Genomic DNA, 19,684 nt, shown 5'->3' with positions numbered 1-19,684 from the left:
TGCATGTGCCAAGAGCACAGGAATGCCAATAAAATATGTGGTAAGAAGGGACTGTTGACTTGAAGAAGAATATGCGTAACTAAAGAAATATAAAATATTGGCAGGAGGGGCAAACACTTCATGCAATGCCCTATTCCCTCATCAGAGTTGCACTAGCTTAAAAACAATGTAAGCAATCTTACCTCTGGACAGAAGTAACTGCCTGAGTTTTCCAAAAATGACGCCTCTGGGACCAATTTCCTTCCTCTATTTGTTTCCTGAGTTTGTGTTTGCAGGATAAAAACCTAGAATGGGGAAGCATGGACCCCGAGCCTACCATTCTCAGTCATAGAGGGCCAGTTACAACCTTGAAAGTCTATACTCAAGCATTTCTTTTGGATATTCTTGAGGATGGAGAGATCACTTCATATAAGACTAACAAACACCCCAGCAATTTAATCTGACTGGAAGTCAAACTTGACTGAACTGAGGATGGAAGAGGTAGCACAAGCAGAAGTAGACTAAACCCTTGGTAGAGATCTATAACAATAAGATTGCAAGAGACTAAATGGATACCAAGTGCCTAGATAAAAGATGGGCCTCAATAAAAGAAAATGGGAAATGTGGGACTTATGCAGATATGAACAGGAAAGGTTTGAAGCTTTTGTTACCATGACAGCTGATGATGATTATACATATATTACTATCTGTTTTTTATTGTTATCATTTTACCTGAGAAAGCCAGACATATATCATTTCTGCTCCTTGATATTTACTGCATTTGCAACCCTCTGGATGACTAAACAAATGGAAAAAAGTCTTCCATAACAGTTGATGGGGGGGGGGGCGAGAGTGTTGCATAAAAGCAGCCTAAGTTTAAGAAGAGTATAGGTTAAACTGGATGAGGTATTTATAGGACTGAGTCAACAAATCAGCTTCAACCACCACCACACCTTTGCTTTGGGACCATCTGTAACTCTATTTCTGGATTGTTTAATCACATTTATAGGGGCTGATTCTCCTGTCATTTATACCACTGTAAATCAGGACTATCTCCAGTTTAGTCACTGTTGCTGATATGAATGCTGTAACTGAGAGGTGAATCAGGCCTAGAGAAAATTAAATACATGCAATTTTTAAACACTGCTTTAATTGAATATGATGAAATAGTTTACAAGCCAAATAAAAAATGTGGGTAAGACAGTTCATGCGTTTTGAATCAGATCCACAACTGATGTCAATTAACATAGCTTTTCTGAAATACATGAGGAAACACTGATTTATGCCAAGTGAGGATCTGGCCCAACAGTCCGACGGTTATAATTAATCCCACAGTCGGTGAGCTGGATGAATAATATACAACAATTTCTGTGAGTCACCACTTGACTTTGTAAAATGAGTTCATGTTGGCCTTGTGTGTCGTGCCATGCTATGCCGCTTTTGTGTTTGCACTCTGTGAGCATTGAGATAGTAAACTTTTCCTGATATCAAAGTCTCAGGTATGAGTATTCACAGAAACCACATGATAAATTTGCATGTGCAAGACTGTTTGCTTGCATGCATACTCCGTTGTGAAATAGAAATGACATCATGTGACTTGTCTGACATGTTATAAGTCACCACTATAGCTAAGACAGAATACTCAAAAAGAACTGTTCACATTCAGAACTTCAAGAGCTCTGTGTAAGCATGAACGCTTGTATTTTTCACCAACGGAAGTTGGTCCAATAAGACAGATTACTTCACCCAGCTTGTCTCTTTAATATCCTGGGATGAGCATGTCTACAACAACATTGCAAACAACATATTCAGTCCACTCTACTCAACAAATTCACCAAAAATTAATTTTGGATAATGAATACATAGGAGGAAATCATGATGTGTGGAGATGGTTCACAAACAGGAAAAGACTACATTAATTTGATAAATTACTCACTGCAAATTACTCAGATCTGCTTAAGCAGCAGGCACATTGTGAAAGCTAAGGAGCTATGTGGGGGGAAAGGAATTATAAGGACTGTTTCCCAGCACAAATGTATTTCCCAGCAGAAAAGTCTATTTTCTACCATGTACAAGAACCCAGCTAATGATCATTCCCAAAGAGCTTCCGCCACCATCCAGTTTCCAAGAGCTTATTATTTTAGTATGAGAAAAGCCTTCCCTGGTGGCCTGGATGACTTCAGAGTAAGAACAGTGGGCCAGGCTGATGCAGAGAGTATCTTTCAGATTGCTGGCAGTGAACAAGGCCACAACTGTTTCCTTGCAAATATTATTGGTCCCTTGAGATGCTGACACCCGCAATTCACACTAACTTCAGTGTGGGCTAGGTGATCAGCACCACACAGGGAGTACTGTGCACTTCACAGGAATGAACCCTACGTGCCAAACTCAGAGGGGAGTCTAAATTAATATAACTCATACCTTCTTTTAGCCCCCTTAGCAGGTATATTACACAAACTTAGACTCCTTGTAGACTTATTGAAACTGAGCCTGGTCTACACAACAGATCTATATCGGTACAACTACGTGCTCAGGAGTGTGAAAAATGCACACCCATACTGATGTAGTTATTCCAACCTAACCCCCCATGTAGACAGCGTCATGTCAGAAGGTCAGTTTCTCCCACCAACATAGCAACTGCCTCTTGGGGAGGTGGATTAACTATGTCACCAGGAGAGCTCTCTCCCATCAGTGTAAAGCATCTTCATTAAAGTGCAGCTATGTCTATACATAAAGAGCTGCAGCGTCTGGTGAAGATGTTATATGCCGATGGGAGAGAGCTCTCACGTTGGCATAATAAAAACACCTCTGTGAGCAGTCGGAGCTATGTCGGCGGGAGAGCTTCGGTGCACACGAGCACTTATGGCGGTGTAATTTATGTTTCTCATAAATTATGCCAACATAGGCTGTAACATAGACATAGACAGCAGCTCAGCTGCACTGATGCAGCATCAGATCTCACACACACCAGTACAAAATCTACTCACTTCAATACAGCTACTGAGTACACTGCTATAAGTGAAGTCAGAATCAGGCCAGTTAGTCTTCCTTAAACTTACTTACGTACATAGGATGCAATTAAGAAATAATGTGCAAAGTGATGTTAGACCTCATAGACCTATTTACACCACTTTACTAATATGTAAGGAAGTCCAAGTTAATATACCTTGCCCACCAAAAAGAATGAAGGATGAATAAGAAGGTGTGCAACAATAGAGCGGAGACTACTTTAACCTGCATGTTTTGACACCCTCTTCCAGCTTCTCATTTGATAAGTTGCACCAGCTTAAACCCTTTTCCATGTGGTAGAATGAGTGTAAGAGTCAGAGGGAATCTGAGTGCAAGAGACTCTGACACCTCTGTACACAGTATCTCTGAATATGGCCTTAATGGCTCACAGATATTACCAAAACGGTTGCTACTACCATATGTAATAAATGCATTTTTCCATCTGACTCTGGGCCTGAGCCACCTTTCTCTCACATAAAGGCTGCAAGAACAGACTATTTGCCATTATTCCTCCATATTCAAAGGCAAGAATGTTCCACACAGCAAGTAATAAGAACAATGCTAATAAATCATGGAAGAATATACAGTATTCGTTGGAAAAACTTAATTTAGGGGATCAGCATATTGGGATTGTATAAGCACTTTTTACTCAGCAGAAGCAGGTATTCCGTGCGATGCTGTTAAAAAACCCTCATTCCACAGTGCAGGTAGAATAACAATTTTTACCCCAAAAAGAAAAGGAGTACTTGTGGCACCTTAGAGACTAACAAATTTATTTGAGCATAAGCTTTCGTGAGCTACAGCTCACTTCATCGGATGCATCTGATGAAGTGAGCTGTAGCTCACGAAAGCTTATGCTCAAATAAATTTGTTAGTCTCTAAGGTGCCACAAGTACTCCTTTTCTTTTTGCGAATACAGACTAACACGGCTGCTACTCTGAAACCTGTCAATTTTTACCCCAGAGAGCACTCAAGTGACAGACCAAGTAACGCTAAGAGAAACTTTGAGCTGAAGTGTGATTTCCTAGCCATTATCAGCAGCACTTCCACAACTAAAATGCATTCCTCAGGAGAGAAAGCAAAGCCAGCAGATCTCCTAACTAATTTACAAGAAATCTTTTTCTCCTTGGGAAAAGGGCAAGAAAGAGCAGTGGGTGGAAAAATTAAATTTTATTGAGATCAAACTCTCAGAACTCAAACTGACATGAAATAGTCAATTATAGCAGAAACATAATGCATCAGTCACAGAACAGGAGACAAGGCTGTTGTTTTCAGTGGAGCTATGGCAGTTTACATCAGCTGAGGATTGTCCCCCACCCAGTACCATTTATGTGGGAAGCTAATAAAAAGTTGTTGTTTTATCCAAATTGTGACTCATTCCATCAAGTTTTTATTTCTGACGTAGTGCGACCACAACAAATATTACTCAATTCATTACCATTAATAGACAGTCATAGTAGAATGCATTTCTATAGCACCTTCTGTGGGAGGATAACAAAATTCATTATAGATGGTACCAAGCCAAGTTTTTATCAGCTGATGATCTGGCCTGTTAATTGCAGTAATTAAGTTTTTAACACACACCACCACCCGTCAGATGAACAGGGATTATTAAGCTCATTTTATAGGTGGGAAAACTTTGAGAATCTTGTAGTGAGTCAGTGGCAGTCAGGAAGAGAATCCAGATCTTATGATTTCCAGGATCCATTCTGTGTTCACTAGGCCATGTGTAAGCAGGGGAATAGTCCCGCTATTGTAGGGAACTTTCCTGGCTTCTGCACTACCCCAGTGAAGTGGGCTAGCGAAAGGATCTGAGTCCTCGCTCCCACTTCCTTTACCCAGTGGCCTCCCTGCCCTTGAGGACTCCCCTTCCACTCTCCTGTCTGGCAGAGTCCTCGTAACCCCAACAAGGCTGGGCCCAGGATTCCTGGGGAGCTCGACCCCCAACCCTGCTGTGGTCACCTAGGACAGGGGCTAGGGCGTTCCCACTCTGGGGTACTCTCTCTGCACTGGGCACTTCTCTGACCCACTGACCATTACATACAAGTTAAAGCAAATGCAAGTTATTTCATCAACAATTACTTTTAAAAAGAATAAGGAAAAATGGGAAAGGTTAAAGGAAACACATCACCCGCTCTGTGGCAGGGAACATCACAAAGAGTGTCTCTGTAACGTCAGGGCAGTTCACAGTCTGTTCCTTGTAAGTCCCAGGCCACCTTCTCAGACCCTGGCTGTGCTGCAGGGATCCTGTGGCTTGGATTCTGGCTCTGGTGGTGGCCATATGCTCTCAGGCTCTAAGTGGTAGGACCCTTCTTCCCAGCATTGTCCTCACCCTGTCAGGGTTATGATCCAACCCTGGCCTGCAGAGCCTCTTGGCTGAGGTATCTCCCTGTGCTGGGCCCGCTGCCCAGGGTCCTCCTCACTCTCCCCAGCTGCTCACCGCACTCAGCTCCGGACTGCTCCAGCCTCAGCTCCACCACTCTGTCTCAGCGCTGCTGCTGCTCTGCCTCCAGCTCCCTGGGCTGCTTCTTTTACCCCTCTGGCTCTGGTTGCTGCAGCTCTGCTCCCAGCACAGGTCTGCTCTGAAGGCTGCTTCTGTGACTCTGCTCCCAGCACTGACCTGCTTCCTGGGCTGTTATTCTGGCCTCTCTGGCTCTGGTTGCTGCAGCTCTGCTCCCAGGGCAAGTCTGCTCTCTGGGCTGTGCCTCTGGCTTTGGGGCTGCAGCTCTGCTCCCAGGACAGGGTCTGCTCTTAGAATCATAGAATATCAGGGTTGGAAGGGACCTCAGGAGATCATCTAGTCCAACCCCCTGCTCTCTGGATCTGGCATAGCTCTGCTCCCCACCTCAACATGGGCCCCTGCTTTCTCCTTAGCTCGGCCCCACTCTGTCTGACCCAGGCAATTCCAGCTCACATGGAGGACAGGACCTCCCTGGCCTCCTGATTAGCCTGCCTACCCTGTCATTCATGCTGACCTGGAGCATTGGCCTCTCCCCATTGTTCCTGGGGGCTGTCAGTCTCAGGGTCCTGATTCCCCATCGACCCTTCCCCTTTTTTAGTACTGGGAGCTAGCAACTAAAACACCCCCTCTGAATGTTAGTAAGGGGGCAACAGTCCCCTTACACATGCTTCCAGATACACATAGCGTTGTCATTCTACATTGTCACTGCACTTATGTTCCCTGGGCCCTTTGGTACAAGATGCAGTTGATAGGTGAGGCAGAATACCAAAAGAAAGTCCGTGGTTGAACACCTCTTTCAGATTTGAACTGAATTTCTTATTCTATTGTAATCTTTGTAGCTTCACGCATCTCTATCTAGGGCTGTGTAGGTTTTGAAGACTTGTATTCTAGTTATATCTCACAGTTTCTGTTTCCATCTCAGTACAACACTGTAAAATATCATGGCATTCTGTCAGTACACATCTTTTTGAATGACACACAGAGAGATAATCTGAGATATATGATAAGCAAGTGTTAAAAATTACTCAATGGGGCAAATCCGTACCTTAAAAGTCCTTTTGGTAAATTCAGGATGTTACCATAATACTCAAAGGGACACACCATCAAGTTCTTAAAAATCACACTTCTATTTGGATTAGTTTTTTTGGCTCATTTTTGTCATAAGCAAAACTGATGATTATGATAACAGAAAGAGAGGGGAGAAAAAAATACACCATTTTTCAGTTTGTTTACAATTGTGCATTAGACAGCATGTTGTGCATGTGTCACTGTTTCCACTGTACAATCTGTTTTAGTCACTTTCCCTCTTGGGTGTGGTGGAGGAAAGTTCCCAAAGTAACAAGAGAGATGATATATTTTAAACTTCAGAAACTGGAAAGGGAGTCAGGAGCATGTTTTCAAATGCAGCTACAGATTCCAGGTGCCTCTGTGCTTTTGGTGCCTAGCTTCGACATGTTAGTGTCTCAAATAGAACACACACACAAAAGCAAAACAAAACGAGTAGCTACCTTTCAAAATGTAGGAGTTGGTGTTTTAAACACTAGAACCTCTGTGTGGGGGTTTAAATACTGCCAGTCCTATTTAGGAGGAAGTAAAGAACTCACAGGATTCTGGAAGGAAGAGAGAGAGAAAGAGAGAGGTGGGAAGCAGTAAAATTTGTGTGGGAGCTGTTGTTTATAATGAAAAAAGTGTTAATGTTAGAAATACCTGTACAGTAGATTGATAGATTCATAGATACTAAGGTCAGAAGGGACCATTCTGATCATCTAGTCTGATCTCCTGCACAGCGCAGGCCACAGAATCTCACCCACCCACTCCTACGAAAAACCTCACCTATGTCTGAGCTATTGAAGTCCTCAAATCGTGGTTTAAAGACTTCAAGGAGCAGAGAATCCTCCCTCAAGTGACCCGTGCCCCATGGCACGGTATCAAACGCCTTACTGAAATCTAGGTAAAGTAGATCCACTGCATTTCCTTTGTCTAAAAAACTGTTACTTTCTCAAAAAAGGAGATCAGGTTGGTTTGGCACGATCTACCTTTTGTAAAACCATGTTGTATTTTGTCCCATTTACCATTGACTTCAATGTCCTTAACTATTTTCTCCTTCAAAATTTTTTCCAGGACCTTGAATACTACAGATGTCAAACTAACTGGCCTGTAGTTACCCGGATCACTTTTTTTTCCTTTCTTAAAAATAGGAACTATATTAGCAATTCTCCAATCATACGGAACAACTCCTGAGTTTACAGATTCATTAAAAATTCTTGCTAATGGGCTTGCAATTTCAGGTGCCAATTCCTTTAATATTCTTGGATGAAGATTATCTGGGGCCCCCGATTTAGTCCCATTAAGCTGTTTCAGTTTTGCTTCTACCTCAGATATGGTAATATCTACCTTCATATCCTCATTCCCATTTGTCATGCTACCATTATCCCTAAGATCCTCTTTAGCCTTATTAAAGACTGAGGCAAAGTATTTGTTTAGATATTGGGCCATGCCTAGATTATCCTTAATCTCCACTCCGTCCTCAGTGTTTAGCGGCCCCACTTCTTCTGTCTTAGTTTTCTTCTTATTTATATGGCTATAGAACCTTTTACTATTGGTTTTAATTCCCTTTGCAAGGTCCAACTCTACTTGACTTTTAGTCTGTCTCACTTTATCCGTACATGTTCTGACCTCAATAAGGTAGCTTTCCTTGCTGATCCCTCCCATCTTCCACTCCCTGTATACTTTCTGCTTCTTCTTAATCACCTCTCTAAGATGCTTGCTCATCCAGGTTGGTCTACATCTCCTGCCTATGAATTTTTCCCCCTTGCTTGGGATACAGGCTTCCGATAGCTTTTGCAGCTTTGATTTAAAGTAATCCCAGACCTCCTCTACCTTTAGATCCATAAGTTCTTCAGTCCATTCCACTTCCCTAACTAATTTCCTTAATTTTTGAAAGTCAGCCCTTTTGAAATCAAAAACCCTAGTTGCAGATTTATTTTTGTTAATCCTTCCGTTCAGTTTGAACTGAATTAGCTCATAATCACTTGAACCAAGATTATCCCCTACAACCATTTCTTCTATGAGGTCCTTACTACTCACCAAAACCAAATCTAAAATGGCATCCCCTCTAGTCGGTTCATCAACTTCTAGATGAAGGAATCCATCAGCTATCCCATCTAGGAAAATCTGAGCCCTATTATTATTACTAGCACTGGTCCTCCAGTCTATATCTGGGAAGTTAAAGTCTCCCATGATCATGCAGTTTCCATTAGTATTTACTTTATTAAAAACATTAAAAAGGGCTCTATCCATATCCAAATTAGATCCTGATGGTCTGTAGCACACCCCAAGCACTATCGTAGGGGAGGCTCTACTAGTTTTCTTCCCCAGTGTAATTTTTGCCCAGACGGACTCTGTCTTATCCATTGCATCACTTCTTATTTCTTTACATTCTACCTCATCATTGATAAACTGCACACTAAGAGCTGAACATATTATCTAGGACTGAGGTAAAAAGATCCCTGTTTTTAAAATACAAGAGAACGAGCCTTGCTGTGAACTACAAGAAGCCAAAGAAACCTGCTTTGAACTACAAAAAGAGGGACCTTTAAGAAGAACCCTGCCTTAGCAGAGCAGTAAAAGAATTCTGCTTTGAAATACAAGTAGGGGAAGAAATCCTATTGTACTGTGAGATAAAATGAAGTAAGAAATATGCTTCCAAAAACAAAGGCAAAGCTGGATTTAGGAACTTGAAAAGGAACAAGAGAAAGACATCGCTGTAAATACAGCAAGAGGTTTAAGGTAGAGAGAAGTGTCATCTCCTGGATGTTGCATAGGATTGGAAGCCAGGAATTTCTCAATCCTGGCTCTCCATTGAGTCACTCTGTATCTTTACCAAGTTACTTAACCCACTTGCTTCAGTTTCTCCATCTGTAAAACACAGGTGTTTATACTTGCTTCACAAGGATGTTGTGAGGCACAGTGTTTATACAGTGCTTTGAAGATGTAAAGGTTTAAGTACATGCTAAGTATTATTATTATATTTATAACTGATGATTACAATACAAAACAGGAAGTAAAAGACTGCTTCAAAACAGAAAAGATAAATGCGTTTTCTATATGGAAACAAAAATAAACCAACTTTCAAAGAGTAAAGGATCTTGAATTAAAGAAGAAAGAAAGGGGATATTCTTTTCAGGGTTCCTCCTCCCTCCATGTGAACCACATGGCACTAAGCCCTGGTCTACACTGTGGAGGGGAGGGGGGGATCGATCTAAGTTATGCAACTTCAGCTACGTGAATAACGTAGCTGAAGTTGACATACTTAGATCGACTTACAGTGGTGTCTTCACCGCGGTGAGTCGACTGCTGCCGCTCCCCCCGTCGACTCCGCCTGCGCCTCGTGCGGCGCTGGAGTACAGGAGTCAACAGGAGAGCGCTTGGGGGTCAATTTATTGCGTCTAGACTAGATGCGATAAATCGATCCCCGCTGTATCCATCGCTGCCTGCCGCTCCGACGGGGCTAGTGAAGATGTACTCTTAGTTACAACAAAGTAAACTATTTCTTGCCTCACTCTCACCTAGCAACAATGAGCCTTTTGCTGCTGTACTGACATCTGTTAGTGGAAAATGCAATGCAATGGGCAACAGTAATCCTCCACAACAATAATCAAGACAAAATTGATGCGGTAGCCAAAATTATGACACCAGCGGAGGCATTAGTTTAGAGCAGAATTGAAAGCTTTGGCTGAATCACTTGGAGAATTCCAGGGTATCTATAAACACTACAGGAGATAAAAGACAGGAAGCTTCATTGCGCTGATTTAAAAGTGCACACGACATATAATAGTACATATTGGGATAAACAGAGAAAAGAAACTCAGTCATGCCAAAGAACTCTTACTGAATACTTCAACACAAAGTAAAATATACTCTCTGAAAGCCAGACATTCCATATGGGGTAAGCAAATGCCCCAAGATTTCAATGGATATTCTGACCACCCAACTGCCTGTCCTAGCTAGTCTCGTGCCTTTGTATTTTCCATAGACATGGAGAAAAATGACACAGATGATATACATATGCATCATTATATGTCTTAAATAAAGAGCTTAGAAAAGATTTTCCATTGAATGGTTACATCCAGCAGATTGGAGAGTTATGAGGAACATTTAAAATTAATGTGACAAAGTGCAGAAAGTGTCAAAATCCAAAGTAACCACATGCAAATCCAAAGTAGGTACACGCACGAGAAGAGTATACATGAGACTAAAAGGATCAGAAGTGTTAGTATTCTATAGAAGGTTTTACCCAAATTAAAATGAATGTCTGGCTTTGGGACACATGTATTGCATCTGCAGCCAGGGCAACTATTTTCAAGCAGCATACTAATCTTTATAGATGAAAACATATTCCCAACAAGATAAATGAATCTATATAGGAGTCCTGCTACAGTGCACTGCAAAGAACATGACTCCACATTAATAGCCATCTGACTATTACTGTGTCTTCAGGAATGAGAGAGACAATACAGTCATCTCAACTCAGAGGCCAGATTCTGAGTTTATTAGCCCCAAAGTAAATTCAGATCAGCCCCATTGTCTTCAATGATCTGGGTTTACACAAATGGGGATTCTGTTGTATCATTCAAATGCATCAAAACAAAAGCCTTTTCAAATATTGATTCTACCTCTGTGTATTTGGTACACTGTTACGCTTTAGTTTTGTGGACTGCTTTTCTTTCAAGTGTCCCTGTGATGGATGAATATGCTTAAAAATGTCTCCTCAAATTTTGCTTCTGTTGTTATACCAATTATACCAATTTTAAACTACATATTTTTTAGCAAGCTATATGGAATTTCTGTTTTCACAACATGTGTAGCTCACTACTTAATTATTTTCTCTGCTTGAGAGTACTAAGGTTTCAGTACTGCTATAGCACTCCTTACTAGCTCCAAACCAGTAGTTTGTAGAAAGCTTCAAGAGACCCTAGCTGTGCCTGTTTAAACAGTATAGCTGGTCCACAAGCTATTACATCAAATTTTGTACCAATTCCTTCAGAGTTCACAAAAGAATGGGGTCCTTCGTTGCAAAATGACAAATGCCTAGGGCCAGCCTTGCTTTTCTTTTGCAGTTCATGATGACACTTAGATTTAACACATGATGCTGCTCAAAAAAATAAAATCAAGGCCTATATGAGTGATCAACAAAAGGCTCGGTGTTCTTTTGTCCAAGAGCAAGACAGCGTATCACATGACAACAAAGGCATGATCTCACTCTAATCCATCTGATATTCAGATTGTGAGGAGGAAGGGAATATGATGAAGGATGCAAAGCAAGAATGTGTTCTCACCCACTACAAATTCAATTTTAAGGTGATACCTGTAACATGATCATTGCAAAATTTCTAGAAACTGCACCTGCTAACAGTAGGGTTAAATTTGGACCAGTGATTATACTATCTGTGCAGTTTCACCAGCACTGGAAACCTTTATGATTTGCACAAGTGCAACAAAGGTTTCCAGAACTGTCCATTTACCTGCTCAGCTCATTTAACAAGTTTAATCACACTGTGTCCGTTATTTATTTTTGTCCTTTGACCTATTAGGAGGATCTGACATTATTTGGGACAGTATTCCTGCATTCTCTTTACCTACATTATATGTTCTAAACAGGAGAGCAGTCATGTTTCTAAATGAAAATGTGTATATCTTTAAATATAGCCCATTCTCGTTAAGAGAAAATCAAGAACGCAGGCAAATACATGAAAAAGTGGGGGATGGGAGGGAAGGAGAGAGAGAGAAAGAGAGAACGAACTAGAAAACAGTAGGATGTGTGTGCTGACTGGGGCCATTCTTTATATTTAACAGTTAAGAGAGGAAGCAGTTGGACCCAGACTTGCTTCTATCAAGACACCTGCTATGCTTTCAGCCATCTTTTCCTGACTGTTGCTGTTCAGTAGGGCAGAGAACAAGCCCCAACTCCAGCCAGAGGGCTCCCCAGAATAATATCTTTTGTGATTAATCGATGACATCAACCTGTTCCTGGCAACTCTGGTAGGACAGGAGGAAAATGACACCATCCCCAGGTCACATGAAGCCAGCTTAGCAGGTTTTACACAGCAGCGCCTGGCTCTCCCCCCAATCTGGTACAGGGAATAAGCCAAGGATGGGCAGGGGTATAGCAAGAACACATGTCATTCTGGTCATATCCAGCTGGTGGAACGGTCCCTAGAGGGCCATTCCTGATGGCATAATTTAGAGCAGCCCTTTGTCTTAGTCACCTTTCCCCTCCTCACTCAGGGCCTGTGTTCATAAAGTGCGAGGATGTGTTAATCACTGATTTTTACCTTTGATATGGTAAGGAGTCCAGATTTTTCCTTTACACATTTAGTTTTGTATATGTATTGTACTGTGCTGGCTTTCTGGATACAGCTTTTAGTAGGAGGTAATTTTTCAATTTATTTTTTTGATCTGAAAATAAACACTTGGTAATATAAAATAAATACATTAAAATTAACTTCAAATATTAAATTAAGATATGATATTACTGTCAAAATGAAGTGGTTTCCAGACCAGTATTTATACCTCAGGGTCTGTGAGACTCTTCAGGCTATAAGTAGTCAAACTGTACAGTCCTGGAACTGTGCAATTTCACCTGTTCTGTAGGGAATTTCTTTCCTTGCAGAGTGACTTCTATTGCATAACATTGAGTTCCTGTAAAATCTGTCTTTTCCATCAGACATGCCATGTGGAATTTTAAAGCTCTTTTTAGTCCTCTGATTTCACTTTTAAAACTACAGGCAGATATATTGTGAGACAAAATATAAACTAGTAATAATAATTTAAAATTCAATTGTCATTAATGAGAGAAATTGTAAGAATACAGGGCCTAATTCTTTCCTGCTTATGTCTTGTGTAGTCATTTGCACCTATGTAGGGTAAGTGCAAAGTGGGCATAAAACCCTACCAAATCATAATATTGTTTTACACCCACTTTGTGTTTACTTTGCACAAGTTCAAGGTATAAGCCTGTGGAGAAACAAACCCATAAAATGTACTGTGCAACAACTGCCCAGGGCTACTGTGAGACAGCTCCTTAGCTGATATAAATTAGTGTTGCTCCACTGGTTCCATTAGTGACACCATTTACTCCACTGGGCTCTAACTGGATCCTCTGCCCCTGGGGCCACCCAGCCCTGTTAGATGATCAGGCTCAGGTTATCTCTTGCAACTCCTGGAGATCCCACAGAAGCAGCAAGAGGCACAGTTTGCCTCTCAACAGTGGTGGTGGCAGGAGGTCCAATACCAGCAACAGGAGCAGTTTCTGAAATGCCTGGAGAAGTGGTGTCCAGGGAATCTTACTGGACCTAAAGAGGGTAACTCAGGCAGGCCTGACTCTAGGTTGCCAAAGCTGAAGACAGAAGATGGCCTTAAGGCTTTCCTCTGCACCTTGGAGGGAGTGCTGCTGGCTGGGAGGAGTCAACTTGGGCAGCCAGGGTTGCACCATTTTTGATGGGGAAGGCCCAGGCAGCATACCAAACCATGAGTGATGAGCAGTCTGGTTCATATTAGGTAAAAGCTGCCATTTATGTAGACTGGAACTTAGTCCAGAGGAGAATCATCACCAACTGTCAAGCCATTTCTATGAGGAGCATACTTTCATACAGCGACCTAGCAGTTGCAGGACCTTGCTACCCATTCGTTGGGTTGAAGGACTAACTCTGTGGAGAGAATCATGGATCTGGTGGCCCTGGAACAATTCCTACAGATCCTATCTGGGTAAGAGGCTTTCACCCATTGTCTGTGAAGTTAGGTGACAGAAAGAATAGAGGCCTATGTGTGGACGCTGAGGGAGCTAAGTAACTTGCCAAACCAGGAAGAGGAAGTGCCCTGATCTGAGAAGGCTGGAGAAAAATCTCAAGACATCAAAGTCCTGGTAGCCCAAAATGTAAGGTTTCAGAAGGGCCACCAGCCCCTCAATCAGCCCACAACCTAAGAGAAGTTCTCTTGGGGGTGGCCAGGAACTTCTGGTAATATGTTATCATTGTGGCAAATGTGGGCACATCAAGAAAGATTGCCTATTAATGCAGAGTAAATATGTAGGGTGCTATTCCAGTCCCCAGGATGTCTGGGACCACCTCCTAGGGGGTTGTCCTGTAAGCGGTATATAAGGCCTCAGACCACCAAGGAGAAAGGACAACTGTGAGGAGTGCTTTGTATATGAGATGGTGGGACATATACTAAAGGGCATGCCCTTTTGATAACTGAGACCTCAGAGAAGTGGGTGGTGGCCCTGAAAAATGAGGGGCCCTGTAAATGAAGAGAGAGAGTCCATGGGACCAAAGCAGGGAGAAGTGTATAGTCTATTAATGAAGTTATGTGAGCCCCAGATACCTGAAGTGAAACAGGAGGTGACAGAGATTCTGTCCAAGCCCATGGATATAGATTGGATCCAAAAAACAACACACCCGAAGAGGCAGAGTGTAGGACTTAGATTAGGGCGGAAATCTTGGCCCAACCTACCAGCCTACAGACTCTGATGACAAAAGGCTTTCAGGCACAGGGGTAGGCTACACCCCAGACAGAAATAAGTATCAGGGAACAAAAGTTCCAACTTAAGATTCAGCAGTGCACAGTGGGAACCCAGGTGTTTTCTCATGGGGAAACAGGGTATGTGCTGGTGACTATGCCCCCTCCCCTCTCCCCCACATCTGTGTACCTGGGAGCAATTGGCAGAGGAGCACCAGAGAACTCTGAAGGAGAGGTGCCACCTACTCTTGATGGTCAGTGAGCTTGAAGTGGAGCTGGAGCATCTACACTCACAGACCCCACACCCTCAAGTTAGAAAATACAAGTGACCAGATATGAAGAATCTGGAGTGGGTACTTCATTAGACTGTTGAACCTGCCTTGATGTCAGGCAAGGTTCTAAGTGGGGTAGGTGTGTAACAGTGTGGTCTGCCCCCTTAGGTGCCACTGGGTCTGTGACCTGCCAACCCAGCTCACACCCTTTAGCAAATGCAGCTTCTAACTTGCAAAATTCCTTTTATTCCATTTATATCACACTGGACAGAGCTGTTTTTATTGCTATTTAATTAAACCCAATTATCACAAAGTGATTCTGTTTTCTGCATTGTAGTCCCCTTCCTTTACTTAGGAGTGCTCTGAATTTACATCACCTTGACAATTAAAGTTCCAAACTAGTTATGAAAGCCTTTTATATCTGGTTTTCATTAGTTCATATTAAACGATTCATTGGCTTGATTTTCACTTCAGTGAGCCTTCTCATAAAATCAACTTAGGCATGATCACATAAGAAGTGAAATGAATTAATACATCAGCAAAAACACTTCCTAGGAGACTGTTTTCTCTCACATTTTATTATTGTGCAGATATACTTGTCAGTCATGTGCAAGATATACTGAAGCCAAGAGGACAGAAAAGACGAAGCAGCTCTAAGTCAAAAAGAATTCTTTGAAGCTACATTCAGACTTCATTTGCTGAAGCAGGTGTATAGTTAGCAAATCTCTAATGGGAAGAATTATCCTTTTGATAGTGTCTTCTTAGTATTATAATGGTGCCCACTAATGCTGCAATAATTCAGGGTCTCTCAGCATTGCCATTATGCATTCATAGTTTCAGATAGGTTCATAATTCAGATATAAAAATTTTTGCTTCTTTCTAAAATTTGTCAGTCATAGTCTCAATCTGGGTGTGGATTTTAAAATTTGTTTTACCAATGTGAGGGTTGAAACAATTTAATCAATTTTAAGTTCCAAAAGTTTGGAGGAGCAAACTTAGCATGTATCAACCATTTGCCATCTTTCAAATGCGGTACAAACATTACATTTTTGTCACAACACTCCTCTGAAGCAGGTACAGCCCTGGAGCCTTAGAAACTCACGTTATTCCTCTGCAGGCAAAATTAAATTTTAAGACTCTGAGGTTATATGTATTATTTAAAAGATGGGGGAAACCGAGAAACAAAAAATTACAGCTTGCCCAGTGTCACAGGGCTAGTCAGTAGCAGAGACAAGAATAGTAATTCTGGATCGTAGTTCTATGCTGAGTCCAACAGACCACTTTGCCCAAGAAGGATGTCTCACAGGCGCTACCTCATTTCTTACCACTCTACTCTCTCCCATCTCCATGCCAACAAGTCTCATCATAGTAAGATCAGAATAGTAAGTCCTTGATTATACATGTGTGTATATGGCAATGGTAAATGGTATTAAAAACTGTCAATTGTTAGGTTGCCATAATAGACCATTGTGCATGAGTCCGCTCCTCATCCAGTTCCTGTTTGCTACCTCAATGTTAAATGGGGAATGGCAGCTAAATGCTGCTAGATGTGCATGCAAAAATATTTTCTGCAGCACATTTTCAGACAATGTTGCAGCACATGATATCCCATGACCTAAATATGGAGAAACACATTAAACATCCTGTAATAGTATTTCTAAACAGAGATCTAAGTTCTGTATATACTTATTCAACAAAATAAGTATACACAACAATACATTCAATACATTTTATATACAATAAAATATTCAACAAAAGAAGTTGTTCTGGTCTCTGCCACATAATATACATGTTTTGTTTTATTATTTTAAATTTACCTAAATATTTATATTTAAATGTATCAAATATTTACCAAAGAAACTGAAACAGCTCTGTCTGGAACATGTTGTAATATTGTCTATAAATAAAAAAGAGGTATAATTATATAGCTGCCCAAGAGATGGTCCCTGGATTAAATTATATCGGTTAAAAAAACCTGAATATTATAATTACATATTTGCCTAAGAGACCACAAAAGCACTATACAAGATATTAAAAATACAAACGCAGATAATATTAACAATTAATTCTATATATCACACAAACTGGACATAGAGTTTCAGAACTTGTTCAGTCTGAAGATAAGCAGCCTGCTTTATCTCTCCTCTACACCAGTATAACTCCATTGCCTTGAATGGACTTACCTCTGATTTACACTAGTGTAACTGAGTGGAGAATCAGATCAAAGGCTAATGTTTTGCTCTCCATAAATCATGCTGTCCTACCTGGTTTTGTCATCCTTGATTTCAAATGTTCGAGCTAAACTGTCAGCATGTCACATCCTTGACACTGAACTATATTAAACCGTAGACTTTTGTATAGTGCCTGCTGCATATCTAAAATCTACATAACTGAAACTCAAATTAGCTGAAAGAGTAGGTTCATATGAATCTGTGCCTGTGGGTACTAACCTTTTGTATTTTCAATTGGCAAAAAAATCCACAGTGTAATCAATTTGTGAATGTAGCTATACAAAAAAGATAGAAATTCACATATCCAAAATGTGACAGATCCCAGCACTTTGGTATATGGAGATGCAGTCTTATGTTTAAATCTACATGTTTTACTAATTCCAAGCAGCTGACCTTATCCCAGTTTGTTCCATTTAACTTTAATATAATTTTTTGTATGTCCCCTTTCATTTGTCTTCAATAATCCTATCTTTCAATTTTTCAAAGGAGAGAAATTTGCATAAAAGTTAAATGTCTTTTCCCTGCCTGTCCATGCGGTGGAATGAGTCATACATGTTTGACATCTCAACCGCATTTGCTCCAACCCCTCAGACAGAGACAAACACCTACAAGATCTCTATCATGCATTCTTACAACTACAATACCCACCTGCTGAAGTGAAGAAACAGATTGACAGAGCCAGAAGAGTACCCAGAAGTCACCTACTACAGGACAGGCCCAACAAAGAAAATAACAGAACGCAACTAGCCATCACCTTCAGCCCCCAACAAAAACCTCTCCAACGCATCATCAAGGATCTACAACCTATCCTTAAGGACGACCCATCACTCTCACAGATCTTGGGAGACAGGCCAGTCCTTGCTTACAGACAGCCCCCCACCTGAAGCAAATACTCACCAGCAACCACACACCACACAACAGAACCACTAACCCAGGAACCTATCCTTGCAACAAAGCCTGTTGCCAACTCTGTCCACATATCTATTCAGGGGACACCATCATAGGGCCTAATCACATCACCCACACTATCAGAGGCTCGTTCACCTGCGCATCTACCAATGTGATATATGCCATCATGTGCCAGCAATGCCCCTCTGCCATGTACATTGGTAAAACTGGACAGTCTCTACGTAAAAGAATAAATAGACACAAATCAGACGTCAAGAATTAGAACATTCAAAAACCAGTCGGAGAACACTTCAGTCTCTCCGGTCACTCGATTACAGACCTGAGGGTGGCTATCCTTTAACAAAAAAACTTCAAAAACAGACTCCAACGAGAGACTGCTGAATTGGAATTAATTTGCAAACTGGATACAATTAACTTAGGCTTGAATAGAGACTGGAATGGATGAGTCATTACACAAAGTAAAACTATTTCCCCATGTTATTTCTCCCCCTCACCCCACCCCCCACTGTTCCTCAGATGTTCTTGTTAACTGCTGGAAATGGCCTACCTTGCTTGTCACCATGAAAGGTTTTCCTCCTTTCCCCCCCCCCTTGCTGCTGGTGATGGCTCATCTTAAGTGATCACTCTCCTTACAGTGTGTATAAAACCCATTGTTTCATGTTCTCTGTGTGTGTATATAAATCTCCCCACTGTATTTTCCACCAAATGCATCTGATGAAGTGAACTGTAGCTCACGAAAGCTTATGCTCAAATAAATTAGTTAGTCTCTAAGGTGCCACAAGTACTCCTTTTCTTTTTGAAGAAATTGTTGGTCAAACTGATTTGAATAAAATGAGAGCCAACTACCAACTAATGCTTAAAACTCAAACCAAACTTACTTTGTTATTTGCTGGCTGGCTGGTTGGGGTGCGGGGGAGGTGACGGGGTTAGTCTGTTTTTTGCCTTCCTCTGTGCTTTTTTGATTTACACACAACAGCTGAAATACCAAAATACTACAAGGCATGTTACCATATCTCATAGTATTTCTAGCTTCTCCAGCACTGCAAACTATGGAAAACTCTCAAGGAAACCTTTCCTTCCCGGATATCCAGCTTGATATCTTTGCCAAAGAGATTCAAATAAATTCAGATGAGGGTGTGATAATCATTGGGTAGGTTATCAACATCAAAACTCCAAAGATTCTGAAGTTGCCAACTACCAAAGAAAAACACTTTGGTAGGATCAGGGGTGAAAGTGGGCCAGTACGGGCCGCTACGGCGTACCGGTAAGAAGCCGGTACTGGCCCATACACAGCCAATGTTAAAGCG

This window comes from Dermochelys coriacea, chromosome 4 (genome assembly GCF_009764565.3).
Source record: "Dermochelys coriacea isolate rDerCor1 chromosome 4, rDerCor1.pri.v4, whole genome shotgun sequence".
In the NCBI taxonomy this organism is placed as follows: domain Eukaryota; kingdom Metazoa; phylum Chordata; order Testudines; family Dermochelyidae; genus Dermochelys; species Dermochelys coriacea.
The sequence above is the reverse complement of the archived record's forward strand: the minus strand, read 5'-3'. Positions refer to the sequence as shown.